At 39.3% G+C, this 21,744-nt stretch overlaps 1 protein-coding gene and 1 long non-coding RNA gene across 7 annotated transcripts in view; one reads left to right on the top strand and one right to left on the bottom strand.

The window, feature by feature from the left end:
* LOC106994114 (uncharacterized) overlaps window positions 1–17,150 on the bottom strand; it is a 31,054-nt gene extending 13,904 nt beyond the window's left edge. The window contains exons 1-4 of one of the 3 annotated variants that reach the window (XR_013407113.1): window positions 17,043–17,150; window positions 13,336–13,422; window positions 11,559–11,621; window positions 8,159–8,275 (exon numbers count right to left, since the gene is read on the bottom strand). This is a non-coding gene — a long non-coding RNA (uncharacterized LOC106994114). The remainder of the gene's footprint in view (window positions 1–8,158; window positions 8,276–11,558; window positions 11,622–13,335; window positions 13,423–17,042) is intronic. The other 2 variants (XR_001440554.3, XR_013407114.1) reach the window with 2 other exon arrangements.
* Window positions 16,662–21,744, top strand: part of ABCA5 (ATP binding cassette subfamily A member 5) — a 78,856-nt gene continuing 73,773 nt past the window's right edge. For all 4 annotated transcript variants that reach the window (XR_003723850.2, XR_013407112.1, XM_015120205.3 and 1 more), the window contains exon 1: window positions 16,662–16,743. The gene's annotated coding sequence lies outside the window, so the exon portion shown is untranslated. The remainder of the gene's footprint in view (window positions 16,744–21,744) is intronic.

Genomic DNA, 21,744 nt, shown 5'->3' with positions numbered 1-21,744 from the left:
AGTTTCCCTAATGTGGCCATGAATGTAGGAGCTTGAGCCTCTCATTATCTTTGAGCTGTTTTATAACGTTGAAAGTTGAAAAAAGGATAAAGCAGATGATTATTGTCTCTAGAAATGCAAATGAATTTTGTCCAGAGGAATACAATTGATCATTGCCCATGGATATTGACCAATTTTGCATCCATTAGTAAATTTATTTCAGCACCCTTGATTTTGTGTGTGTGTGTGTGTGCATGTGTGCCTGCATGTGTCTGTGTGGGAGGGTTGTTTGAATTTCACCTTTGAACCAGTGGTAACATCTTACTGATTCTCCCATTATTTAAGGAACAAAATAAAATTTTTTATATATGTTCATTTTGTATTTGTATATGACTCATGATTTTGCCAATTAAAAAAGTTCCTTTAACTCTTCTTTATTTCTTCATTCCATTTCAGCATCTGTTGCAGGGGTTGACAAACTGCAGTTCAGGGGCCAAATCCAGCCCCAATGAGGGTATATTATTTACCTCAAACGGTTCAGAAAATAAAAACTCTCTCTCTCTCTTTCTCTCTCTCTCTCTGTCTGTGTGCATGTGTGTGTGTGTGTATACAAAGTTCTGAGAAGAAAAGGATATTACCCAAGAATTCTGTTCCCAGCTGCTAAATTGTGATTCATGTGTTAAGGTAAAAGAATAATTTTTAAATACACAAGGGCTTAGGAATTACATCGCTCCTACACTATTGCTTTAAAAATCTATCTGAATACATGGCTGGGCATGGTGTCTCATGCCTATAATCCCAGCACTTTGGGAGGCCAAGGCAGGTGGCTCACCTAAGGTCAGGAGTTCGAGACCAGCCTGGCCAACATGGTGAAACCCTGTCTCTACTAACAATACAAAAATTAGCTGGAGGTGGTGGCCCACGCCTGTAATCCCAGCTACTCTAGAGGCTGAAGTACGAGAATCACTTGAACCTGGGAGGCGGAGTTTGCAGCGAGCCAAGACTCCAGCCTAGGTGATGAAGTGAGACAATGTCTCAAACAAACAAACACTATCCGAATACAAATGCAAGATTTAATACTAAAAAAATTCTACGCAGATAAATAATAGAATTCATAAGTAGACTCAATTATTTTTCCTTAAAAACACTAACAAATTAGATAAACAGTTTATTGTCTGAGTCAGGATTAAAGGAATACATAGATGCATAGATGTAACCAGTGATTCAAATAAATTTAAAATACTTATTTGAGAATCTATTGCACAAATCTAAGCTATTACATTAGAAAATTTAGATGAATAATTTTGGGGGAAAATATACATTTCCAATTTTTTTTTTTTTTGAGATGAAGTCTCTCTCTGTTGCCCAGGCTGGAGTGCAGTGGTGTGATCTCGGCTCACTGCAACCTCTGTGCTCCATGTTCAAGCGATTCTCCTGCCTCCACCTTTCGAGTAGCCTCTTGAGTAGCTGGGACTACAGGCACCCACCACCACGCCTGGCTAATTTTTGTATTTTTAGTAGAGACAGGGTTTTACTGTGTTGGCCAGGATGGTCTCGATCTCCTGACCTCGTGATCCACCCGCCTAGGCCTCCCAAAGTGCTGGAATTACAGGCGTAAGCCACCGCGCCCAGCTGAATTTCCACAAATTTTTATGAAGACCAATAACAATGGAGTAAAAATAGTGTTGTCAATAAATAATCCCTATGAAGTGCCAGGCTTAGACACTTTCAAAAGTAGATTCTCTTACATTTTCAAGAAAGAGAATGCATATGGCTAGTTGTCACTGAGTATTTGTAATCCTTCCATAATATGGAACTATAGCTGGAAAGTGGCCACACAGCCAAGACTGGCACTTGTCTGGCAACTAGATAGAGCCACATAGCTGTTTCTCATAAAACAAATGTAGGCTTAAGTGATAACTGTCACTTCAGGGTCTGGACTGTAAAGAAGGGGGCCTTTTGTTCCTTTGTGCCTTTTCAATCCACTATCCCCCAACTGGATGACAATGCCTAGGGCATCCTTTTGAATTACTATGTGAGTAAGAAGTAAATATCAGTGGTATTTGGCCTGTTGCACATTTTTGGTTCAACTGGTCTATTTGGTCTATCAGTCTATCCTAAGCCATATGTTATATAATGTATATCAGAACAACTAGAGTTAAAATGTTTCCTTTATTTTAATTCATAATTTTCTTCTTTACCTTAGTTTGTAAAAGAATGAATACAAGCCATTTTAACATCAAGAAACAACAGTAAAAATAAAAATAAAAAATTATTTGAAAAATAAAAATCTTCACAAGAAAATAAAAGTTCTACACAAAAATATGTAAAGTCAAGCAATCCTACTTAGAAAACTTATCTGACTAGATAGACTGTCTTTTTAGAAAATGACACAAAAATATGCCAAAAATAACAGTTGAGGGACTTGAAAATATTTGACAATCTAGGAACCAGAAGTGTACAAATACGATTTTTTTTTTTTTTTTTTTTTTAGTTAAAATTTCCAATTTAATAAGAGCTCTTCCAAGGCAGTCCTCAGGCTGAAGTGTAGATACAGAGAAAGTTAAAAAAACAGGCCTGGCCTCATGGCACAATTTGGACATAGGTTATGTTTATATTTCCTATCCTGTCCCTTCCCCCAACATGTTGAGTGAGTTTGTACCTCTATTCCTTCTTGTCATCAAATGCTTTCATGGTGTTCTCTGGCACTCCAGGGTTGAACCCATATTAATATTCTATTTTGCAAGTTTATCCTTGTAAGTTTATCCTCCTAAGGAAATGTACTCATATTATGTTCCCTTTCCTTGAGAACTAGGGTCATAAAACAATTGCAATAAAGTAACATAAGCCACATTCTTCTAAGTATTAATAGCATAACATTTATCATGGCTGTTCATAAATATGGCTAAGTATCAGAATCATGTGGAAGCCCTTTTAAATCTATAAATTTCAAGATTTCATATCTTAGAGATTTTTTTTTCAGATCTTGGACAGGTTCTGACAGTCAAAAATAATAAATACACAAACAAAAGCTTCTTGGATGATCCTAGTACCCAGCTAGATGTAGAATCTACTGACATAATACTGTTTTACAGTTGAGTGTGTAATGGATATCTCCTTCACTATTAAATTTCTTGATGGCAGGATGGCAGGGACTATGTTTTTAAATTTTGCATCCTTTAGTAGAGTTCCTTGTGCATGTCACAGTAAGAGTGCAATGACCATTTGTAGAATCCAATTGAATAATGGCTGAAATTTCTTGCCAGTTATAGGCATATTGATAGACTTTCTTTCCTGTGTAGTAACTAAAAATACTATCTTATGATTTTCATGCTGTTATAGATACTACAAATATTCTTATTTGAATTAGTAGTATATGAAGTAACTTCTCTCAAACATATAAAAACATTAGGCATAAAAGCCTCAAATTTACACAAACTAAAAGAAAATATAACTGATGCTTTGAGGGCTTTGGGAATTGGTGGTGATTTTTTAAGCTTAGAAAACTTGGATTAATAAAGACACATATGTACTCCTCATATTATTTCAGCTCATTTCCAGTGCCTTTGGGCAGACATTGCTAATAGATGAAGGCACTCTTTTTTTATTAAAATGGGATTTCACTTTAGAATCCTTCTTAACCACGTATTTATACAACCAATAAGAAATTACGTGATAAGGTAGGTGAATTAAAAATGAGTTGTCTATCTTTGAAATAAAAGAAGAGGTAATCAAGTTTGATTTTTTTTTTTTTTTTTTTTTTTTTTTTTTTTTTGAGACGGAGTCTTGCTCTGTAGCCCGGGCTGCAGTGCAGTGGCCGGATCTCAGCTCACTGCAAGCTCCGCCTCCCGGGTTTGCGCCATTCTCCTGCCTCAGCCTCCCGAGTAGCTGGGACTACAGGCGCCCGCCACCTCGCCCGGCTAGTTTTTTGTATTTTTAGTAGAGACGGGGTTTCACCGTGTTAGCCAGGATGGTCTCGATCTCCTGACCTCGTGATCCGCCCGTCTCGGCCTCCCAAAGTGCTGGGATTACAGGCTTGAGCCACCGCGCCCAGCCTCAAGTTTGATTTTAAGATGCCATTTCTTAATTTTTTAGGCCTTTCTTGTCTTCCATTTGAGTGATCTTTTTCTTCCCCTTTTTTCTTTTACTAATTTACAAGTTATATATTTCTACCTTTTAGTGGTATGTTAGTGGGAGATTATCTTGATACAATGATGTCTCCAAGTCCTTTACCAAAGGACTGGCCCAGACAGGCTCACAGACCAAAGTAAGATGCTGAGATCACAGTTTATTGAGTCAATTTAAAGGATACAGCAAGAATCAAGGGGAAAGGCGGAAAGTAGGTTAATAATGTACTTAGGAAAGGGTGCAATTAGTATAGGATTGAATTAACTGAAGCCTATTCTATAAAATGTTTATATGTCCTCTCTTCTGTTTTTCTATATTAATTCTTCCTGCTAATACTGTTATTATAAGGACCAGAATTGCATATAAACAAAGAAGACTCGGCAGATGAGGGTGCCTACAGCCAATTTATATTTTCTCTGCAAGAAAGACTCAGGGACTGGTCCGCCTGGCTATAATTGTGACTCACCACTGTTACCTGTTGAGCACCCATGGATTTTATCTGTCTTGAGCAGAGGATACATGGAGCCAAAATGGGGCCTCATGAATATTTGGTGCCTTGGGTGTTTCATGAATATTTGGTGCTTACCCAGTCCTTCCATATCTTCTTGTTTATGCACTCAGTACACATATACTCTACTTATCTTATATCTAACATATCTATGTATCTCTTAATTAATTTTTCCTTTCTTTCATTTTCTAGTCCCTGAATTGAATATTCTCAAATGATGTAGCAAATACACATGACAGGTGTCTTGAAATTTTTAACATGCATACATCATTTTACAATTTCCAAAATTAATAATAACTGTAGCCTCCTCTCAAAAAATGGAATTTAGAAACAGAGTATGTTCTACCCTGACTTCCTCTTCTTTCATGTTATAGCATCTTAATTTTCTTGGTTATAATACATTATTTATATGTCAATACTTAGTTTCTCCAAAATTTTATTCAGTTTCCTTGTTCAATATTTCTTCTTACATCTTGTTTCTTCCTTTCGGATTCAATTTCCTTCTTATCGAAGTACATCTGTCAGTCGTTGTTTTAGCCTACGTCTGTGAATGGTAAACTTTAGTGGTCTTTATCTGACAACCTTTCTCATCCTCATTTTGACAGTTTAGTTGAGAATAGAATTTCCCATAGCCCTTTAAAAATTGTATTTTAATCTTTCTTTTTACTAGTGGCAGTTCTATTGTCAATTTTATTTTTGTTTCCTCATAGGTAGACTACTGTTGTTGTTTGAGACAGGCTCTTACTCTGTCACTCAGGCTGGTGTGCAGTGGCATGATCATGGCTCAATGTAGCCTTGATTTCCCAGACTCAAGTGATCCTCCCGTTCAGCCTCCCAAGTAACTGGGATGACAGACATGGGCCACCAAGCCCAGCTAATTTTTTAAATTATTCATTTTGGAGACACCGTGTTGCTCTGGCTGGTCTTGAACTCCTGGGCTCAAGTAATACTCCTGCCTCAGCCTTCCAAAGTGTTGGATTACAGGCGTGAGGTACTATGCCCAGCCTGTAGCTGTGTTTTCTTTCTTGTTTTGCTCTTAGGAATTGTTTTTCTTGTTTTGGTGCTCTTTAATTTTAACTAGAAGTGTTCTGATATTGATTTCTTTTAAAACATGTATCCTGTTAAGGACTTACTGCATTCTGGTTCAAGTCTATCTTCATATCTCACACATTCTCTGCTATCTTCTCTTTGAATCAGGCCTACCCTCCATTTTCTTTCTTTTCTTTCTTTTTAGAGCTTCTATTAAATATGTGTTAGGTCTTGTTATTGTATTATAAGGATATAACTTCGCTTTTATACTCTCCATTTTTTAAACCTCAGCATAATTTCCTCAGATTTATTTTCCAATTTAATAATTATATCTTTCACTGTATCTAGTTCATCTATTTAACCCATCTGATGAGCTTTTTATTTTTAATAGAAAAAGCTCTATGACAGTAGGAAATTTGTGTATCTTATTCACTATTTTATCTTTAGTACCCAGAACACTGCTAGAACTCTGCAGATGTTCAATAAGTATCAAAATTAGTAATAGATCAATAAATTCTTTTTTTTTTTTTTTTTTTTTTTTTGAGACGGAGTCTCGCTCTGTCTCCCAGGCTGGAGTGCAGTGGCCGGATCTCAGCTCACTGCAAGCTCCGCCTCCCGGGTTCCCGCCATTCTCCTGCCTCAGCCTCCCGAGTAGCTGGGACTACAGGTGCCCGCCACCTCGCCCGGCTAGTTTTTTGTATTTTTTTAGTAGAGACGGGATTTCACCGTGTTAGCCAGGATGGTCTCGATCTCCCGACCTCGTGATCCGCCCGTCTCGGCCTCCCAAAGTGCTGGGATTACAGGCTTGAGCCACCGCGCCCGGCCAATAAATTCTTTTTAAAAATATTTTTATTTTATCTTATCTTTTTCTTTCATTTGATTTTTATTTTCCTTTATGTTTTTAATCATTTTATGGATTTTTCTTTGATAGTCACTTCCAGTTTTTTGTTTTTTTTTTTTAAATTTTTTGGTAGAGATAGGGTCTCACTATGTTGCCCAGGCTGGTCTCAACTCTAGGCCTCAAGCAATCCTCCTGCCTTGGACCCCCAAAGTGGTGGGATTATAAGTGTGAGTCACTATTCCTAGTGGTCAGGTTGCTTTATTAACTTAAGTTCTTTGGGCACAGATTTTTCTATTTCTTGTGTCTTCTCATCTGCCTTTTGGTAGATTGTTTCTTTGTGTGGTGTGCAAATTTTATTGAGAGCTCACCTTTATTGAAGGCCATTTATTCTGTGGGATTCTTTTGTTTCCTGAGTTGTGCATATGTCCTCATCAAGGATTCTTATATTTGCTTCAATAGGGCCTGGCTGTTTCTCTGTTTTTAAGCTTAGGATTCTCTTTTCAAATGATAAGGTAAAACTGGATTTCCATTGGCAGAGGCTTTCAATATTCACAGGAACCATTACTCTCACCCCTACTCATCCTAGACTTCTAAGGCTTCAAAAAGTGAAAACCTCTTTAGGGTTCTAGTTTATGCAGGAATGTTAGCTCCAGATCCTCATAAGTGGCTTCAGGACCACATCTTTTAGTCCCAAATGGGGTTAAAACCTCAGCTCCTGGACCTTTGTGGCTTTGAATTTCTTCTTCAGTTCTGGTATCTGAAGTCTTTGCTGTCTCTGTTTTAAACTCAGCTTTATATTTTAAAATACTTATACTCTATTCATTATTTCTATATATTTGAAGAAGGCAGGAGTCTCATGCCATGGGAAAAAAAGGAAAATGTGAAAAAGATGATTTGATTTCACAGGTTTTGCTAATGAATTTCATCCAACTTACACATGAGACTATGATTAAGAATCACCATATCATTTTGTTATTCTTAGAGTTTTTTGCAATAGTCTTATGGATATTACCATTAAACCCAATTCAATAAATAATAATGTGCAAAATATTTCAGGATATACAGATTACTAAGATAGTCTCTGCATTCAAGAGGCAAACATTGTGTAGTACAGAGATTAAATTTCATAAATAATCACAATGCAGGAAGCCTAATTGCTATGGAGATGCATATAGCTCTTTAGAATAATACATTACATGTATTATCAAACAAATTACTAAAATTGTTAGAAGATTGAAAAAGGAATCAGAAGAAGGTATTTTCAAGTAATAGTAACAGGAAAAACTTCATGACAGTGGTACTAGTTGAAATGTGCCTTGAAGAATGACTAGGATTTCTGAAAATAAAAACTATGAGGGAGGGATTGGAAGGGAGGTAGTGACTTTTCCAAGTAGGAAGAAAAGCATTAGCTTAGACAAGGAGCTAGGAGGGTGGAGGGCCTCCAATAAGGAACAAGTAACCAAATTTTCCAGGTTTGGATGTTAGAAAAGCAGTATTATTAGAAAGTAAAAATAAAGAAATGTAAAAAAACAATGGGGTATGGGGGTTGGTACAAGATGGACATAAATTAAAGCTAATTTAATTAAAAAATTTTTACTGTCATATTTATCTAAAGAGAACAGATAATGTTGGGTTAATTTTTAAGGATAAATTTAAAAACCAGGATCACTTACAGGGAGTTGGACAAGTTTCTTCTTCTCAATAACCTGATCCTCTGATTGGTTGGTTTTACAGTTTCCAGGAAGGTAAACTGAATCAGCATTTTGGTCTCTCAGGCATACAAGTACCATCTAGTGGCAAAGGAAGGCAACCACAAGAATGAAATTATACAGGAAACATTTGCTTGTTTATTTTGAATTTTATTTATATTATGATTAATAACAGAAGGCCATGTTCTACTTCAATAGGGAAATAAAGTACCCTTTAATCAAACATTGCTTGGTTATTAGTTTAAAAGAATGTGAGATCAGATAAAAATGGATTATAAAGAGCTTATTAAATATGAAATGTTTGAAAATTTTACAAGAACTTAATATCAAATTATATTTTGGGAATGAAACATAAGGATCTACTTGAGTTTAAAGAGAGAGAGAGAGAGAAAGAAAGTCCATGTAAATGAGGAAGAGACAGAAATACTGAAGCTAACTATTTCTCTTTTTTTTGAGATGGAGTTTCACTCTTGTTGCCCAGGCTAGAGTGCAATGGCGCTATCTCCGCTCACCGCAACCTCCGCCTCCCAGTTTCAAGCAATTCTCCAGTCTCAGCCTCTGGAGTAGCTGGGATTACAGGCATGCGCCACCACACCCAGGTAATTTTGTATTTTTGGTAGAGACGGGGTTTCCCCATGTTGGTCAGGCTGGTCTCGACTTCCTGACCTCAGGTGATCCACCCTCTTCGGCCTTCCAAAGTGCTGGGATTACAGGCGTGAGCCACCGCGCCTGGCGAAGGTAACTATTCTTTTGCAATTTTCTCTGCTTTCACTTTGCCTAACTCCTGCTTAGCCTTCAAATCTTTAGATATGTCTTCCTCTAAACAATGTTCCTTGACACCCCAGCTCTGTATTACATGAATGACTAATATCCTTCTATGGACCACTATTCCCATGATGCTACTGACCACACTTCTTTGTCACTTCCCATTTTATAGCCCTCATTACAATCGATGATCCTAAATAGCTGATGCCATGTCTGTTTCATCCACTGTTCTATCCCAAAGGCTTAGGATAGTACCTGACACATCATAGGTAATTCACAAATATTTATAGAATGAATGGACAGATTAATGAAGAAAGAGAATAACTGTGATGAAAATGTTCAAGGTACAAATATCGAAAGCTAGTATCAGTAAAGTTTAAATAAGAAAACAAAAAGTTTTCAGAAAATTATTAGTTGAAAAAACTATTTTCTTGTACATTGATTCCCTACAGGACATCCATTTATTTATAATTTCTGGTACTTTATAGTTTTCAGAGTACTTCTCTTTATCCTGGTGAAGAAAAAATAATAGTTCACAGCTCACGTATCATTACAGAGATCAAATAAAAGGTTACACATAAAGCATAGAGAAGAATACGCAGCACATATTATATGCTCAACAGTTGGATTTGATTATTTCCTATACCTCATCTCATAAGTTCCTTGAAGCAGCACAGAGTCAAAGAAGGAAGCTATTTTAGATTTCTGTTTTACAAATTAGGAAACTAGTGATTATGGAAACTAACCATGAGGGATATATGATCATGGAGTCACATCAGTTACTAAGTTTCTAAATCCACAACATCTAAGTTATAGTTTATTGTCCCTTCTATGGCATCATGTTGCTTGCTTAGAGAGACAGGAGAGAAGAAAGGACATGTGGATGCTAAATAAGCACAGCATTGCAATGCAGAGAAGGAAAATAAATTATAAAAAGTGTACTAGCTTTTCTCTTGCTTCCCTAACAAATTGCCACAGTCTTCAGTGATTTAAAACAACACAAATGTATTATTACAGTTCTGTAAGTTAGAAGTCCAACACAGGCGGGGCACAGTGGCTCATGTCTGTAATCCCAGAACTTTGGGAGGCTGATGCAGGAGAATGGCTTGAACCCAGGCATTCAACACCAGCCTGGACAACACAGTAAGACCCCCATCTCTACAGAAAATTTAAAAATTAGCTGGGTGGGTGGCATGCACCTATAGTCCCAGCTACTCAGGATGCTGAGGTAGGAGAATCGCTTGAACCCAGAAAATTGGGGCTGCAGTGAGCTATGATTTCCTCACTGCACTCCAGCCTAGGTGACAGAGTGAGAACCTGTCTCAAAAACAAACAAACAAACAAACAAACAAACAGAAGTCCAACACACAGATCTCTCTGCGATAAGATCAAGATGTTCCCAGGGCTCTCTGTTCCTTCCTGGAGGTTCTAGGGGATAATCTGTTTCCCGGCCTTTTCCAACTTCTAGAGGCCATCCACATCCCTTCCTCTATCTTCACTGCCAACAGTGGTGGATTGAGCGCTCCCATCACATAACTCCAGTCTCCTCTTCTGCCTCTCTTTTCTACTTTTAAGAACCTTTGTGATTATATTGCATCCAATGAGATAATCAAGGAAAATCTCCCTATTTTAAGATCAGCTAATTAGCAACCTTAATTCCATCTCCAATCTTAAATCCATTTCTCCACATAAATATTCACAGGTTCCAGGGATTAGGACGAGCGGGGATGGGGGTCATTATTCTGTCTATTCCAGGGGAATAGTGGCAAGGGGATGAAAGGGAGGAGGAAGGTAGGGCAGTATTTTCAAATGGAAGTGTTAGAAGTGTAACTTCAGGCTATCCTCACATTGATCTTGGCAGACACTAAAACCTCTGGATGATTTTCACATGGCTAAGCTAGAACCCATCCCACTTTGTACTTGTACTATTGCATTTTTCAACTTGAATGTAGAAATTTTCATATATTTCTGTTAAATTTTGTCTTTCAGGTTTTAGCTCACAGTTCAAATTGTTAAAATAATTTTGTTTCCTGGTTCTGTCTTCAGTCGTATCTTCTATGCTATGTAGTTTTTGTTTTATCTGTTGATTTGACCAGAATGATTTCTTCACCTACGTAATTTATGAAAAATATGAACAAAAATCGGGGTAGAGTTATCCAACTAATTTTGATTTTACCTAATCATAATTAAATCAGACCCCTATTTTAGGCTTATCCACAAAGATATGAAAGATTGGATTAAATGCTTTCCTGAAATTAATTTATATCATGGCTATAAAATTCCATCTTCTCTCAAAGATCAAATAAAGAAGTGTGGTGTGATTTTTCTTAGTCAGTCTGGTTCCAAGTGACTACCAAATTCTAATACATTAAACTATGGACTCTGGAATTTTACTTTTCTGTTCTACAGTTTTCAGTGTCTACCTTTTTACCGTTTTTTAAGCAAGTGATCTATCATCTTTTTCATTTTTTACAGTTTTTCAGAACTCATCAGCAACGGATCTTAGGTTACTTGTAAACAGCTGTGGGATGTAATTTGTCCCTGGAAACATGAACTTATTTGAAACAGATAGGTGTTTTCTTATTACCTCCTCACCTACCTCAAGTTTCAGTTCTCTTTGTATGTTGTTTCACCTTTACCAATGTAAAGTCCATTTTCTTTACTGAAAAGGGAAATAAAAGAAAAATTAAGTCAAGTTTCTCTTTAATGTTTACATTATTCTCTTAGGTAAATTACAAACTTTGTGTTTATAAAAATTTATGAAGGTTTATTTCTTTCTGCCCTCTATTATAATTCTTCACTCTAATTAAACCAGTCTTTCCATTTTTCCCTCCTGAAGTTACCAGGTAACTCTAGTTCTCAATGATTTCTCTATAGCATTTCATAATTTGCACCACATAATTTAACAGTGGAAGAAATATTATCTTCCTTGTTTAATGCTTTTATAGTTTTTTTTAAAAAAAACTCTCAGAACAATTGTTCATTTCTTTACCTTTTTTCACTTGATTAACCTAGAAAGTTGGGAGATTTTACCAAACAAGAATACTGGACACTGAATAAATACTTGTTGGTTAGTTAAGTTTTAAATATCAAATTTGGCTATACATTCTTCATATATCAGTCTCTTTGACTAATTTTTCTGTTTGGAGAAACAAAAAGGGTAAAATACTTAAAATTCTTTTTGTTGTAATAAAAACAATAGTAATAATAATAATATTAGTAGTAATAATAAAAATCAAACTAAAACTACCTTTAGAAGTCATTCTCTTCTCCAACCCTTCCCCTGTAACCCTCCAACAATTATCAATTAATCATATTACTGAGCTATTTAGTAACAATTTCAGCCACATTTGATATGTTAGTTTGGAACTCTATTTATTGGTAAAGCTGCTTGATTCCCTGCCTACTTTGTCAAGCAAGCCTAAATTTCTTTATCTGTTTTAACTCGTTCTAGACAAACATACCAATCTGAAATACCAAATACTGAATCTAAACTCTGAATATACGAACCACATCATTTCCCTTGAAACCTTTTTTTATCCTTGTAGAAATGTTAAATGTTTAAAAACAAATAATAAGTGTTTAATAATCATAGATTTTTTTTAAAAGTCATGTAATTTTCAATGTATTATAATCATGCAAATTAATGTACTAAGTTGACAGTAAAAAAGCTGTAACAATTTAACAATTTTGCTCTTAATTTTGGCAAAAATAGCATAAAGACTCCATTAAATAAGGCTTTGATGTCTAGCAAATTCAAAAGTAGCACAAATAGAATTCACTGTTCACCAGCAGGAGGAGGGTAGGTTGTAGGTTCGTATCTAGGGTAGCAAGTCTTATTCTCTTACTCTACATTAAATTCTGTCAAAATTCTGGTTCACCGTTATTTTTGCACAGCTAGGCAACTTGTTAAATCTCAATCTACAACTCTCATGATTGATGTATTCCCATCTGATTTATTTGTCTAAGAAACGTATTAATGAGATTTGGGGATTAGGGTTGCCACCATGGCAACCCATCAGTATGGCTTGTTCTCTTTCCTAGATACGGAAGCTCAGAAAGGAACATCTTCCCTGAAGCTGCTTACTTAGTACTGGGACCTGGTAACTATGGAAATTTAGATTGAGATCATATGGCTACATTGTTTACAAGGTACAAATAGTTTGATAAATAACCTGTTCAAACAGACAGTAAAATACATCAGGGTCCATACATCAATTTGTAGCAATTTTTTAAATTAATAGGTCTTATTTAGTTTCTCTCTGTTAAATTATTCTTACAACTGCATTACATTTGTATTAGTCTGTTCTCACACAGCTATCAGGACATACCCAAGACTAGGTAATTTATAAAGAAAAGAGGTTTAATTGACTCACAGTTTCACATGGTGACGGAAGCCTCAGGAAACTTACAATCATGGTGGAAGGCACCTCTTCACAGGGCAGCAGGAGAGAGAATGACTGCTGAGTGAAGGGGGAAGCCCCTTATAAAACCATCAGATTCTGTGAGAACTCACCCACTATCATGAGAACAGCATGAGGAAAACTGTCCCCAGGATTAAATTGTCTCCACCTGGTCACCTTTGACATGTGGGAAATATTACAATTCAAGGTGAGATTTGGTTGGGGACACAGAGCCAAACAATATCACCATCATAATTTTGTCATTCATCCTATAAGGGGAATTGATATCTTCCCTTTTATGAGTAGGTAGACTTTGTTGAGTGGGTGGTGACATTTTGTAGGGGAAATGAAAATATTTGCATATTCTTGCTTATTACATATGTTTTCTCATTGGTAGCATTAATCATATTTACTGTTTACTATGATGCATAGGACTTGGAAATTTAAATTGGTATAAGAAGCAGCTTTTGGCTGGGTGCTGTGGCTCAGGCCCGTAATCCCAGTACTTTTGGAGGCCAAGGACAGAGAATCACTTGAGCCCAGGAGCTTGATACCAGCCTGGGCAACATGGCAAAACCCTGTCTCTACAACAAAATAGAAAAACTAGTCTGTGTGGTGGCATGCACCTGTAGTTCCGGCTACTTAGGAGGCGGAGGTGGAAGGATCGCTTGAGCCTGGGAGGTAGACGTTGCGGTGAGCTGCGATCACAGCACTGCACTCCAGGCTGGGTGACAGAGCCAAAAAAAAAAAAAAAAAAAAGAAAAGAAAAGAAAAAGACAAGACAAGAAAAAGTTCTTAACCTCAGACTATTTACAATTTAATTGAAGAGATGGTACATAAACAAAATTATGTGAACAAGATGGTAGTATGTATGCAGTTGGGAGGAGAGTGAGATCATTTTGTCCGGGGTGATGAGATTTTTAGAGAATTGGGTTTTGGTCATGTCGTTTTGAAGAGAGTAAAAGCATAAGCAGACAGAATGAATGATAGAGAACATTACAAGGATAAGAAATGTAAGAAACAAATGCCTAGAATAGTCGTAGAAATGAGTAGACTTCTGAAGTTAAGGCAGGTTAAGGGTACTAGTGAGAAGTGTTGGGGTGAAAGTATGGTTCAGTAACATTTTAACCAAGTTTATCTTTCTTTACTTGGCCCCAAAATCCTAGGCCATTGAGAATTTGTAACTAAAACGTTCTAGATGTTCCAAAAAGGGACAGAATATATCATGAATAGTTTTCATTACATGGCTTCTTTAGTTTCCTAATGTAGTTTCTTGAACATTCTTATCTCCCTTTCTCTCACCCCCACTGCCAGACTTTTTAATCCAGGGGTCCTCATTCCCCAGGCCAGGGACTGCTTCTGGGATCTGTGGCCTGTGAGGAACCAAGCAGCACAGCAGGAGGTGAGTGGAGGGCAAGTGAGTGAAGCTTTATCTGTATTTACAGCTGCCCCGCATGGCTGGTATTAGGGCCTGAACTCCGTCTCCTGTCAGATCAGCAGTGGCATTAGATTGTCATAGGAGTGAGAACCCTATTGTGAACTGCACGTGAGGGATCTAGGTTGTGTGCTCCTTAGGAGAATCTAATGCCCGATGATCTGTCGCTGTCTCCCATCAGCCCCAGATGAGACTGCCTAGTTGCAAGAAAACAAGCTCACAGCTCCCACTGATTCTACATTACGGTGAGTTGTATAATTATTTCATTATATATTACAAGGTAGTAATAGTAGCAATAAAGTGCACAGTAAAAATAACGTGCTTGAATCATCCCCAAACCATCCTCCCTCCCCCCGAAAAAACTGTCTTCCATGAAACTGGCCCCTGGTGCTGAAAAGGCTGGGGACCGCTGTTTTAACCATCAAGGATTCTGACGAACCTCTTTGAATTTTCTATTTAATTCATATTCCATAAGTAACACTTGATTCCTTGTTTCCCCCCCCCCCCCCTAAGAATTTAGAAAGCAGAATGTATGTTGGGGAGATCTGGTTTAAATTCGAGAAGCAGAGAAAACAAAGACAAGTAAAAAAAAAAAAAAAAACGTGATGTACACAGGATTGGCAGAATAAAAAAAAAGTCTGCAAGGGAATGTGACTATACAGAAATCTGGAGAGGAAAATACGTAATGTCAGTGTTAATAACTTTTGACCCCATTTAGGTCACTTTGAGTAACGAAACTCAAAACACTAGATTTTTTTTTTTTTTTTTCGAGACGGAGTCTTGCTCTGTCGCCGGGGCTGGAGTGCAGTGGCCGGATCTCGGCTCACTGCAAGCTCCGCCTCCCGGGTTCACGCCATTCTCCTGCCTCAGCCTCCCGAGTAGCTGGGACCACCGGCGCCCGCCACCTCGCCCAGCTAGTTTTTTTTTTTTGTATTTTTTAGTAGAGACGGTGTTTCACCGTGTTAGCCAGGATGGTCTCGATCTCCTGACCTCGTGATCCGCCCGTCTCGGCCTCCCAAAGTGCTGGGATTACAGGCTTGAGCCACCGCGCCCGGCCTAAAACACTAGATATTTTTAGCAAAGTAAGTGCAGTATCCAGTCTCTCACAGATGCCATGTGTCTCAGGCCATTTGGCAAATTCAGCATCTGCCGCATTCCCAGACTTTGATGAGGACACTCCGCGAACTACAGGCACCCTCAGTAGGAGGACGTCCCAGGTCGGGGTGTGAGGGCGAATGAGGAGGCTGGGGAGGGGAGGCAAGAGTTAGGGAAACGGGGCCACACAACTCCAGATGCTGCGGCGGGAGGAAGAGGGGCTACGGAGGACTCAAAACGCGCTCAGAGAGGCCCATCCAAATGCCAGGAGACAGATCGCAAGGATGCTTAAGAGGAGACGTGACTGGGCGAGGCAGATGAGGAGAGGGCAGTGGGCCAAGGTCATCCGCTAAGAGGCGGCAGGTTTACCACTGAGACCCGAGCCCATGGTTTCTGCCCGCGCCTCTAGAAAGAGCGTGGCGAAATCCCCGATCCCAGGCGTGGAAGGCCCTGGGGAACAGGCACGAGGCCCGACTCTTGTGGCTCAGGGGCCCTGGGCAGCCGCGCGCCCCCGCTCACTACCGCTCGCCCCACCCTCAGGCGCGCTCCTCTTCCGGGCGCGATGCTTGCCTGCGTGCGCCGGGACGCGCAGGGCCGAGCGTCTGAGACGCGCCCGTACGAGGAGCGCCGTTTTCTAGGAGCCCCGCCCTCAGGTGCGCTCTGCAGGAGGCGGGGCGCGACTCCGCGCCGCGAGCTTCCCTAGCTGGCCGGCGCGCTGCCTGCTCTGCCTGCGCCAGGAGCGCGCGGGTGCGCGCGGCCGCGCCCTCGCACAGATCCCAGCTGGGTCACCCGCGCTGAGTCAACAGACTGAGCGCGTCCAGGCCTGACAGCGCTGCGGATCCGGCCCTGAGGTGAGGAGAGCGTAGCGGGCGTCGGCGCTTGAGGCAAGCCTGGGACAGCCGTCCCTTGGGGAGTTGTGGGGTCGAGGAGGGGCTGGCCAGCGAGGGGCGGCGGGGAGGGAAGGGGAGTTCGGCGTCTGAGGTGTGGGGTGAAGCGGGCTCGGAAGCGGGCAGAGGCGGCGAGCTGAGGGAAACGGACCTCTCTCGGCTCCCGAGAAGCGCGGGTTGCCAACCTCGGGGATGCGGTGGGAGCGCCCAGGATTCGGACGTGAGGGGTCGGGGCCCTGGGGCGGGGGCTCCGCGAGGCTCACCCGGGACCGGGTCCGGCCGTGGGACATCGGGACACTGCCTTTGCCTGGACGCTGTCGTTCCACCCTCAGCGGCGTCAGGGAGAGAAAGAAAACAAATATTGATGTAAATTTCCTTCTGAACAGCTGGGTAATGAGCGCTTGCTCTTCCCCGCGAGGTTACGCGCGGATCATTACCTTGTGTGTTAAAAGGAGTTTCGGTGAGAAGAAAATGCGCAGATCTCATGACACAGTTTGGGAGGGAAGTTCCCTGATCCTAAAACACAAATAGGAGCTCCAGGCATGGAAATAGGAGCTCCAGGCGTGGAAATAGGAGCTCCAGGCATGGAAATACTTAATTGGATCGGAAAGCTGGGCAGGCTGGAGCTATTAAGCTGAAGGAGGGTTTCTTTCCCCTGGGCTCCTTAGGCTTTGATTTACGTTTTAGATAAATAAGTCCGAAAATAATGAAGATAATGACCACGTTTACTTTCTACGAGGGCGTTCTGAAGGAATCTAAGGGAAGAACAGTATTTACTGGACTAAAGCTTTGAGCCAGGCTGGGTGTTAGCTCTTTTAATTCTGACAGCATCCCTGTAGGGTTGGAGGGGGTTATTCCAGTTAGGCAGATGTGGAGAATGGGCCTCAAAGAGGCTAAGCCACTTATTAAGGTCTCAACTAGTAAAGGATGGAGTTGAGATGCCAGACTCTAATTCTGGTGCTTTATCCACTATATTTTGTGTTTGCCCGAAGAGCAATATTGTATGTGTTTTAGGGAAGACTCCATAGGAGGGAACATTATTAGGGCAGTTAGGGCTTTGTGGGTATTTGTGTTAAAATCAAACTAAAGAGGTGTTAATCTTTGAATATGCCCTGTTTGAGTGTATTTCCTTTCAAACAGATTTAGTGTAAGGAAATCTTACATTCACTATAAGAGCAAATTTATTAGTATGTTCCATGTTTATTGCATGTCTTTTATTTTTAAAGAGACAGGGTCTTGGGCTGGAGTGCCATGGTGCGATCAAAGTTCACTGCAGCCCTGAACGTCTGGGCTCAAGGGATCCTGCTGAATAACTGGGGCTATAGGCGTGTGTCATGTGCCCAGCTAATTTTTTATTTGTTTTTCAGAGATGAAGTCTTGCTATATTGCCCAGGCTGGTTTGTTGCATGTCTTTTACATTCCAGATACTATATTATGTGCCAAGAGTACCGTACTGATAGGAATATAATTTATAATCTCTGTCCTTGAGTTTAGTTGAGAAGGTGATTGTATAAAAGAATTTTATGATACCGTACTAAGTCATAACTTTTCTAGTACGTAAATTAGTTGGATTAAAAATAGTTTTAAGGGCAAGCTTTTAGGAACCTATTATGTATAAGAAAATTTATTGGATGACTTGTCCTCTGTGTACCATTGCATTGTTATTTTCTCCTTTAGCAAGAAACACTGTCATAAAATTTAGGTTAAATTATGTTGACAACTAGCATTTTTTTTTTTTTTTTTTTTGAGACAGGGTCTCATTCTGTCACCGAGGATGAAGTGCAGTGGCAGGATCTTGGCTCACTGCAGCCTCAACTTCCCAGGTTCAAGTGATCCTCCCATCTCAGCCTCCTGAGTAGCTGGGACCGCAGTTCTGTGCCCCTACACCTGGCTTTTTTTTTTTTTTTTTTTTTTTTCGTAGAGACAGTGTTTCTCTATGTTGCCAAGGTAGATCTTGAACTCTTGGGCTCAGGCCATCCTCCCACTGGGATTGCCACGTGAGCCACTACACCTGACTGCATTTTGTTTTATTATTGCACCACCTTTCAGTAAATTTTAAAGCGATAGAGAAGATGAGAGCATTTATAATTTATCCCTTTTTAAGTTAAAAGGCATATTTTATAGTGCTTTTATTTTATTGATTGAGAAGCAAATGATGTAGCTAGGCAGGCGTTTATTTCATGTGCCGGATATGTTTCTAATTTCTCATTCCAAAAAAATCTTAGTTTTAAAGTATAGCTAATACCAGATGGCATTTAAGTTCTTGTGGCTCAGAGTTGTAATGAAATCAGTCTTCCAGTTTAAGCTGAAATGGCACATTGTTGAAATGTATAATATTACTTTGTGGTGGATTTTGGAAATCTCTTAATTGCTTCAGTTTTCTCAGTAAAGTAGGATTCAAGGTCATAATCTGAGGGTGTTCCTACAGATGGAAGCTTTGGAGATTTGGGGACTGAGAGAGTGATGGACTAGTGAAATATGTGATTGCTAGGAAATTAAACATGACCCGTAGGTGTGAAAACTACAGTAGAGGACAGATATGAGTGCACAAATTAGGGTGTCTAAGTTTGGATATCAGAAACTTCATAATCCATTCCCAATGCCTGCCTTTACCGTGTTATCTAGAACATACATTCGCATCTCTTGCTCCAGTTCACTTTGCCTTATGCCTCTGCCATATGGCAGGTATCCCTGTTCTTCACAAAAGGCAAGTCCTTTTGTTTGGGAGTCTAGCTTTACCCTTCTTTTCTTTCTGCCTGGACATTCCATTCCACTCCTTTCCAAGCTCTTTCTCTCTTATCACATTACATTAAATTTTATCTCTCTGCAATGTTAGTGACAGTGTCTAACTTTATTTTTTTTGCCTCGTAATGTTGGATGCATAAATCCTTCGGTAAATGTTAAGTGAATATGCCACTTTTCTCACTTCCCCCCTTCTTCCTTTCTGCAGGAGTTGGCCAACTCTTTTTGTAAAGTGCCACATAGTAAATATTTTAGCTTTGCAGACAGTATGGTCTCTGTCTCAGTAACTTTACTGTTGTAGCACAAAAGCAGTGATAGATAATACATAAATGAATGAGCATGGCTGTATTCCAATAACACTATATTTATAGACATTGAAATTTGAATTTCACATAATTTTTGCATGTCACAGGGTATTATTCTTTTTTTTTTCAACCATTTAAAAATGTAGAAACAGTGTTCCTCCTGGGCTGTGCCAAACAGACTGAGGATTGGATTTAGCCCCCACCTCTTTCATCATAGTTTGCACATCCTTGATCTTTAAAGACTCTCAGGAAGCCTTAATAAAGGAATCTGTGGTAAGATGATCCTGGTTATGATATTTCCATTGGTGGTAGAGAAGCAAAGATAAATAAGACAGTGTTGTTTTTTTCATCGAGGAGCTCATGGTCAAGTTCAAGATGAAAATATGTACATAAATAATGGTGACAGGGTATAGTTACTACAGTTATATTTACTGGGTATAGAGGTAAAACAAAGGAGTGATAATCAGCTCCATGTCAATTTAATAATGACATTTAGGCAATGTGATTAAAAATTGAGCTTAGTTGAGCATAAAATTTGAGGATGGTCACACAGGAGGACACAGACTCCTAAAGGATGGGGTAAATGCTCCAAAGTGGAGAGATTTGAGGGTCCTTTATATAGGCAAGGCCTGGGGATGCTTAACAGGGTTACATCGTTTTTCATACAAGGTTAGTGCATAGTTAGAGCAATTCAATTAGTTATAGGCAGTGTTTCTGTTTTGGGGAAGGGTATATTTATCATTTCACATTAGGGATGTAATGATCAAAGGGTCTTTTATCACAGTCGAGGGGTCTTTTATCCCTGGCACCATCTTGTCTGAGCCAGGAACAAGAAAATAAGGAAGGAATTTCATATATAACAAAAGGTCAGTAATTAAGAGGTCAAGCTTCAAGACCCAGTCTCTAAAGTCAGCCTTCCTCAGTGCCACACAACATTTAGAACCCCCACGTAGACAGACTATCCGTTTTCTGTTACATCTGCTTAGGTGGATGTGAAGTAACCTCTAACAGTCATTTGTTGGAGGTAGGGAATGTCTTTTCAGCTGGCCTTTCTGGAAATCTTTTAAGGATACTATGAAGGTGACTGACCACGTTTCTTATCAGGATGGCCCTAAACATCAGGATGACTCAACTTATTTATTTTTTAGGGTATAATCTTAATTCATTTCTCAGAGAAATAAACATGGATATGTTTTTAAATTATGTCTCTAAGAAAATAATTTAAAAATTTTAAAGTTATTTTACCTGCTACATAATAAATGGATTGTTTATTCCACAGATATTTAGTACCTCCTCTGCTGTGCAGTGAGTTGTTTTGCTAACTAAAAATATTTGGAGATAATGGTATCATTAGATAAGTGATGGATTTTCCGGGGGAGGCAGGGGAAGAGAGAGGAAAGCACTGCTTTTAACAAAGGCAGTAAGTATAATAGTAGGACTACCTTAAAATTTTAAGTAATTTTTAAAAATACTTTATAGCTTTCAAATTTCTTATTTTAATTAAACTCATGCATCCTAAATAATTTTTCTCTAACAATTATTTCTAAAGGTTATGTACATTTTTATTACTTTTAGTGATGTGAAATATGTTCCATAGGACTTGGAATGTAGTAACCCAGTACTTTTTTTTTTTTTTTTTTTTTGAGATGGAGTCTCGCTCTGTTGCCAGGCTGGAGTGCAGTGGCATAATGTCTTTCGCTTCCTGGGTTTGAGCGATTCCTCTGCCTCAGCCTCCTGAGTAGCTGGCATTACAGGTGCCCGCCACCCCACCCAGCTAATTTTTGTATTTTTAGTAGAGACAGGGTTTCACCATGTTGGCCAGGATGGTCTTGATCTCCTGACCTCGTGATCTTCCCACTTCGGCCTCCCAAAGTGCTGGGATTACAGGCGTGAGCCACCATGCCTGGCCATAGTAACC

This window comes from Macaca mulatta, chromosome 16 (genome assembly GCF_049350105.2).
Source record: "Macaca mulatta isolate MMU2019108-1 chromosome 16, T2T-MMU8v2.0, whole genome shotgun sequence".
Lineage (NCBI taxonomy): Eukaryota > Metazoa > Chordata > Mammalia > Primates > Cercopithecidae > Macaca > Macaca mulatta.
This window is presented reverse-complemented; position numbering and strand designations above follow the sequence as displayed.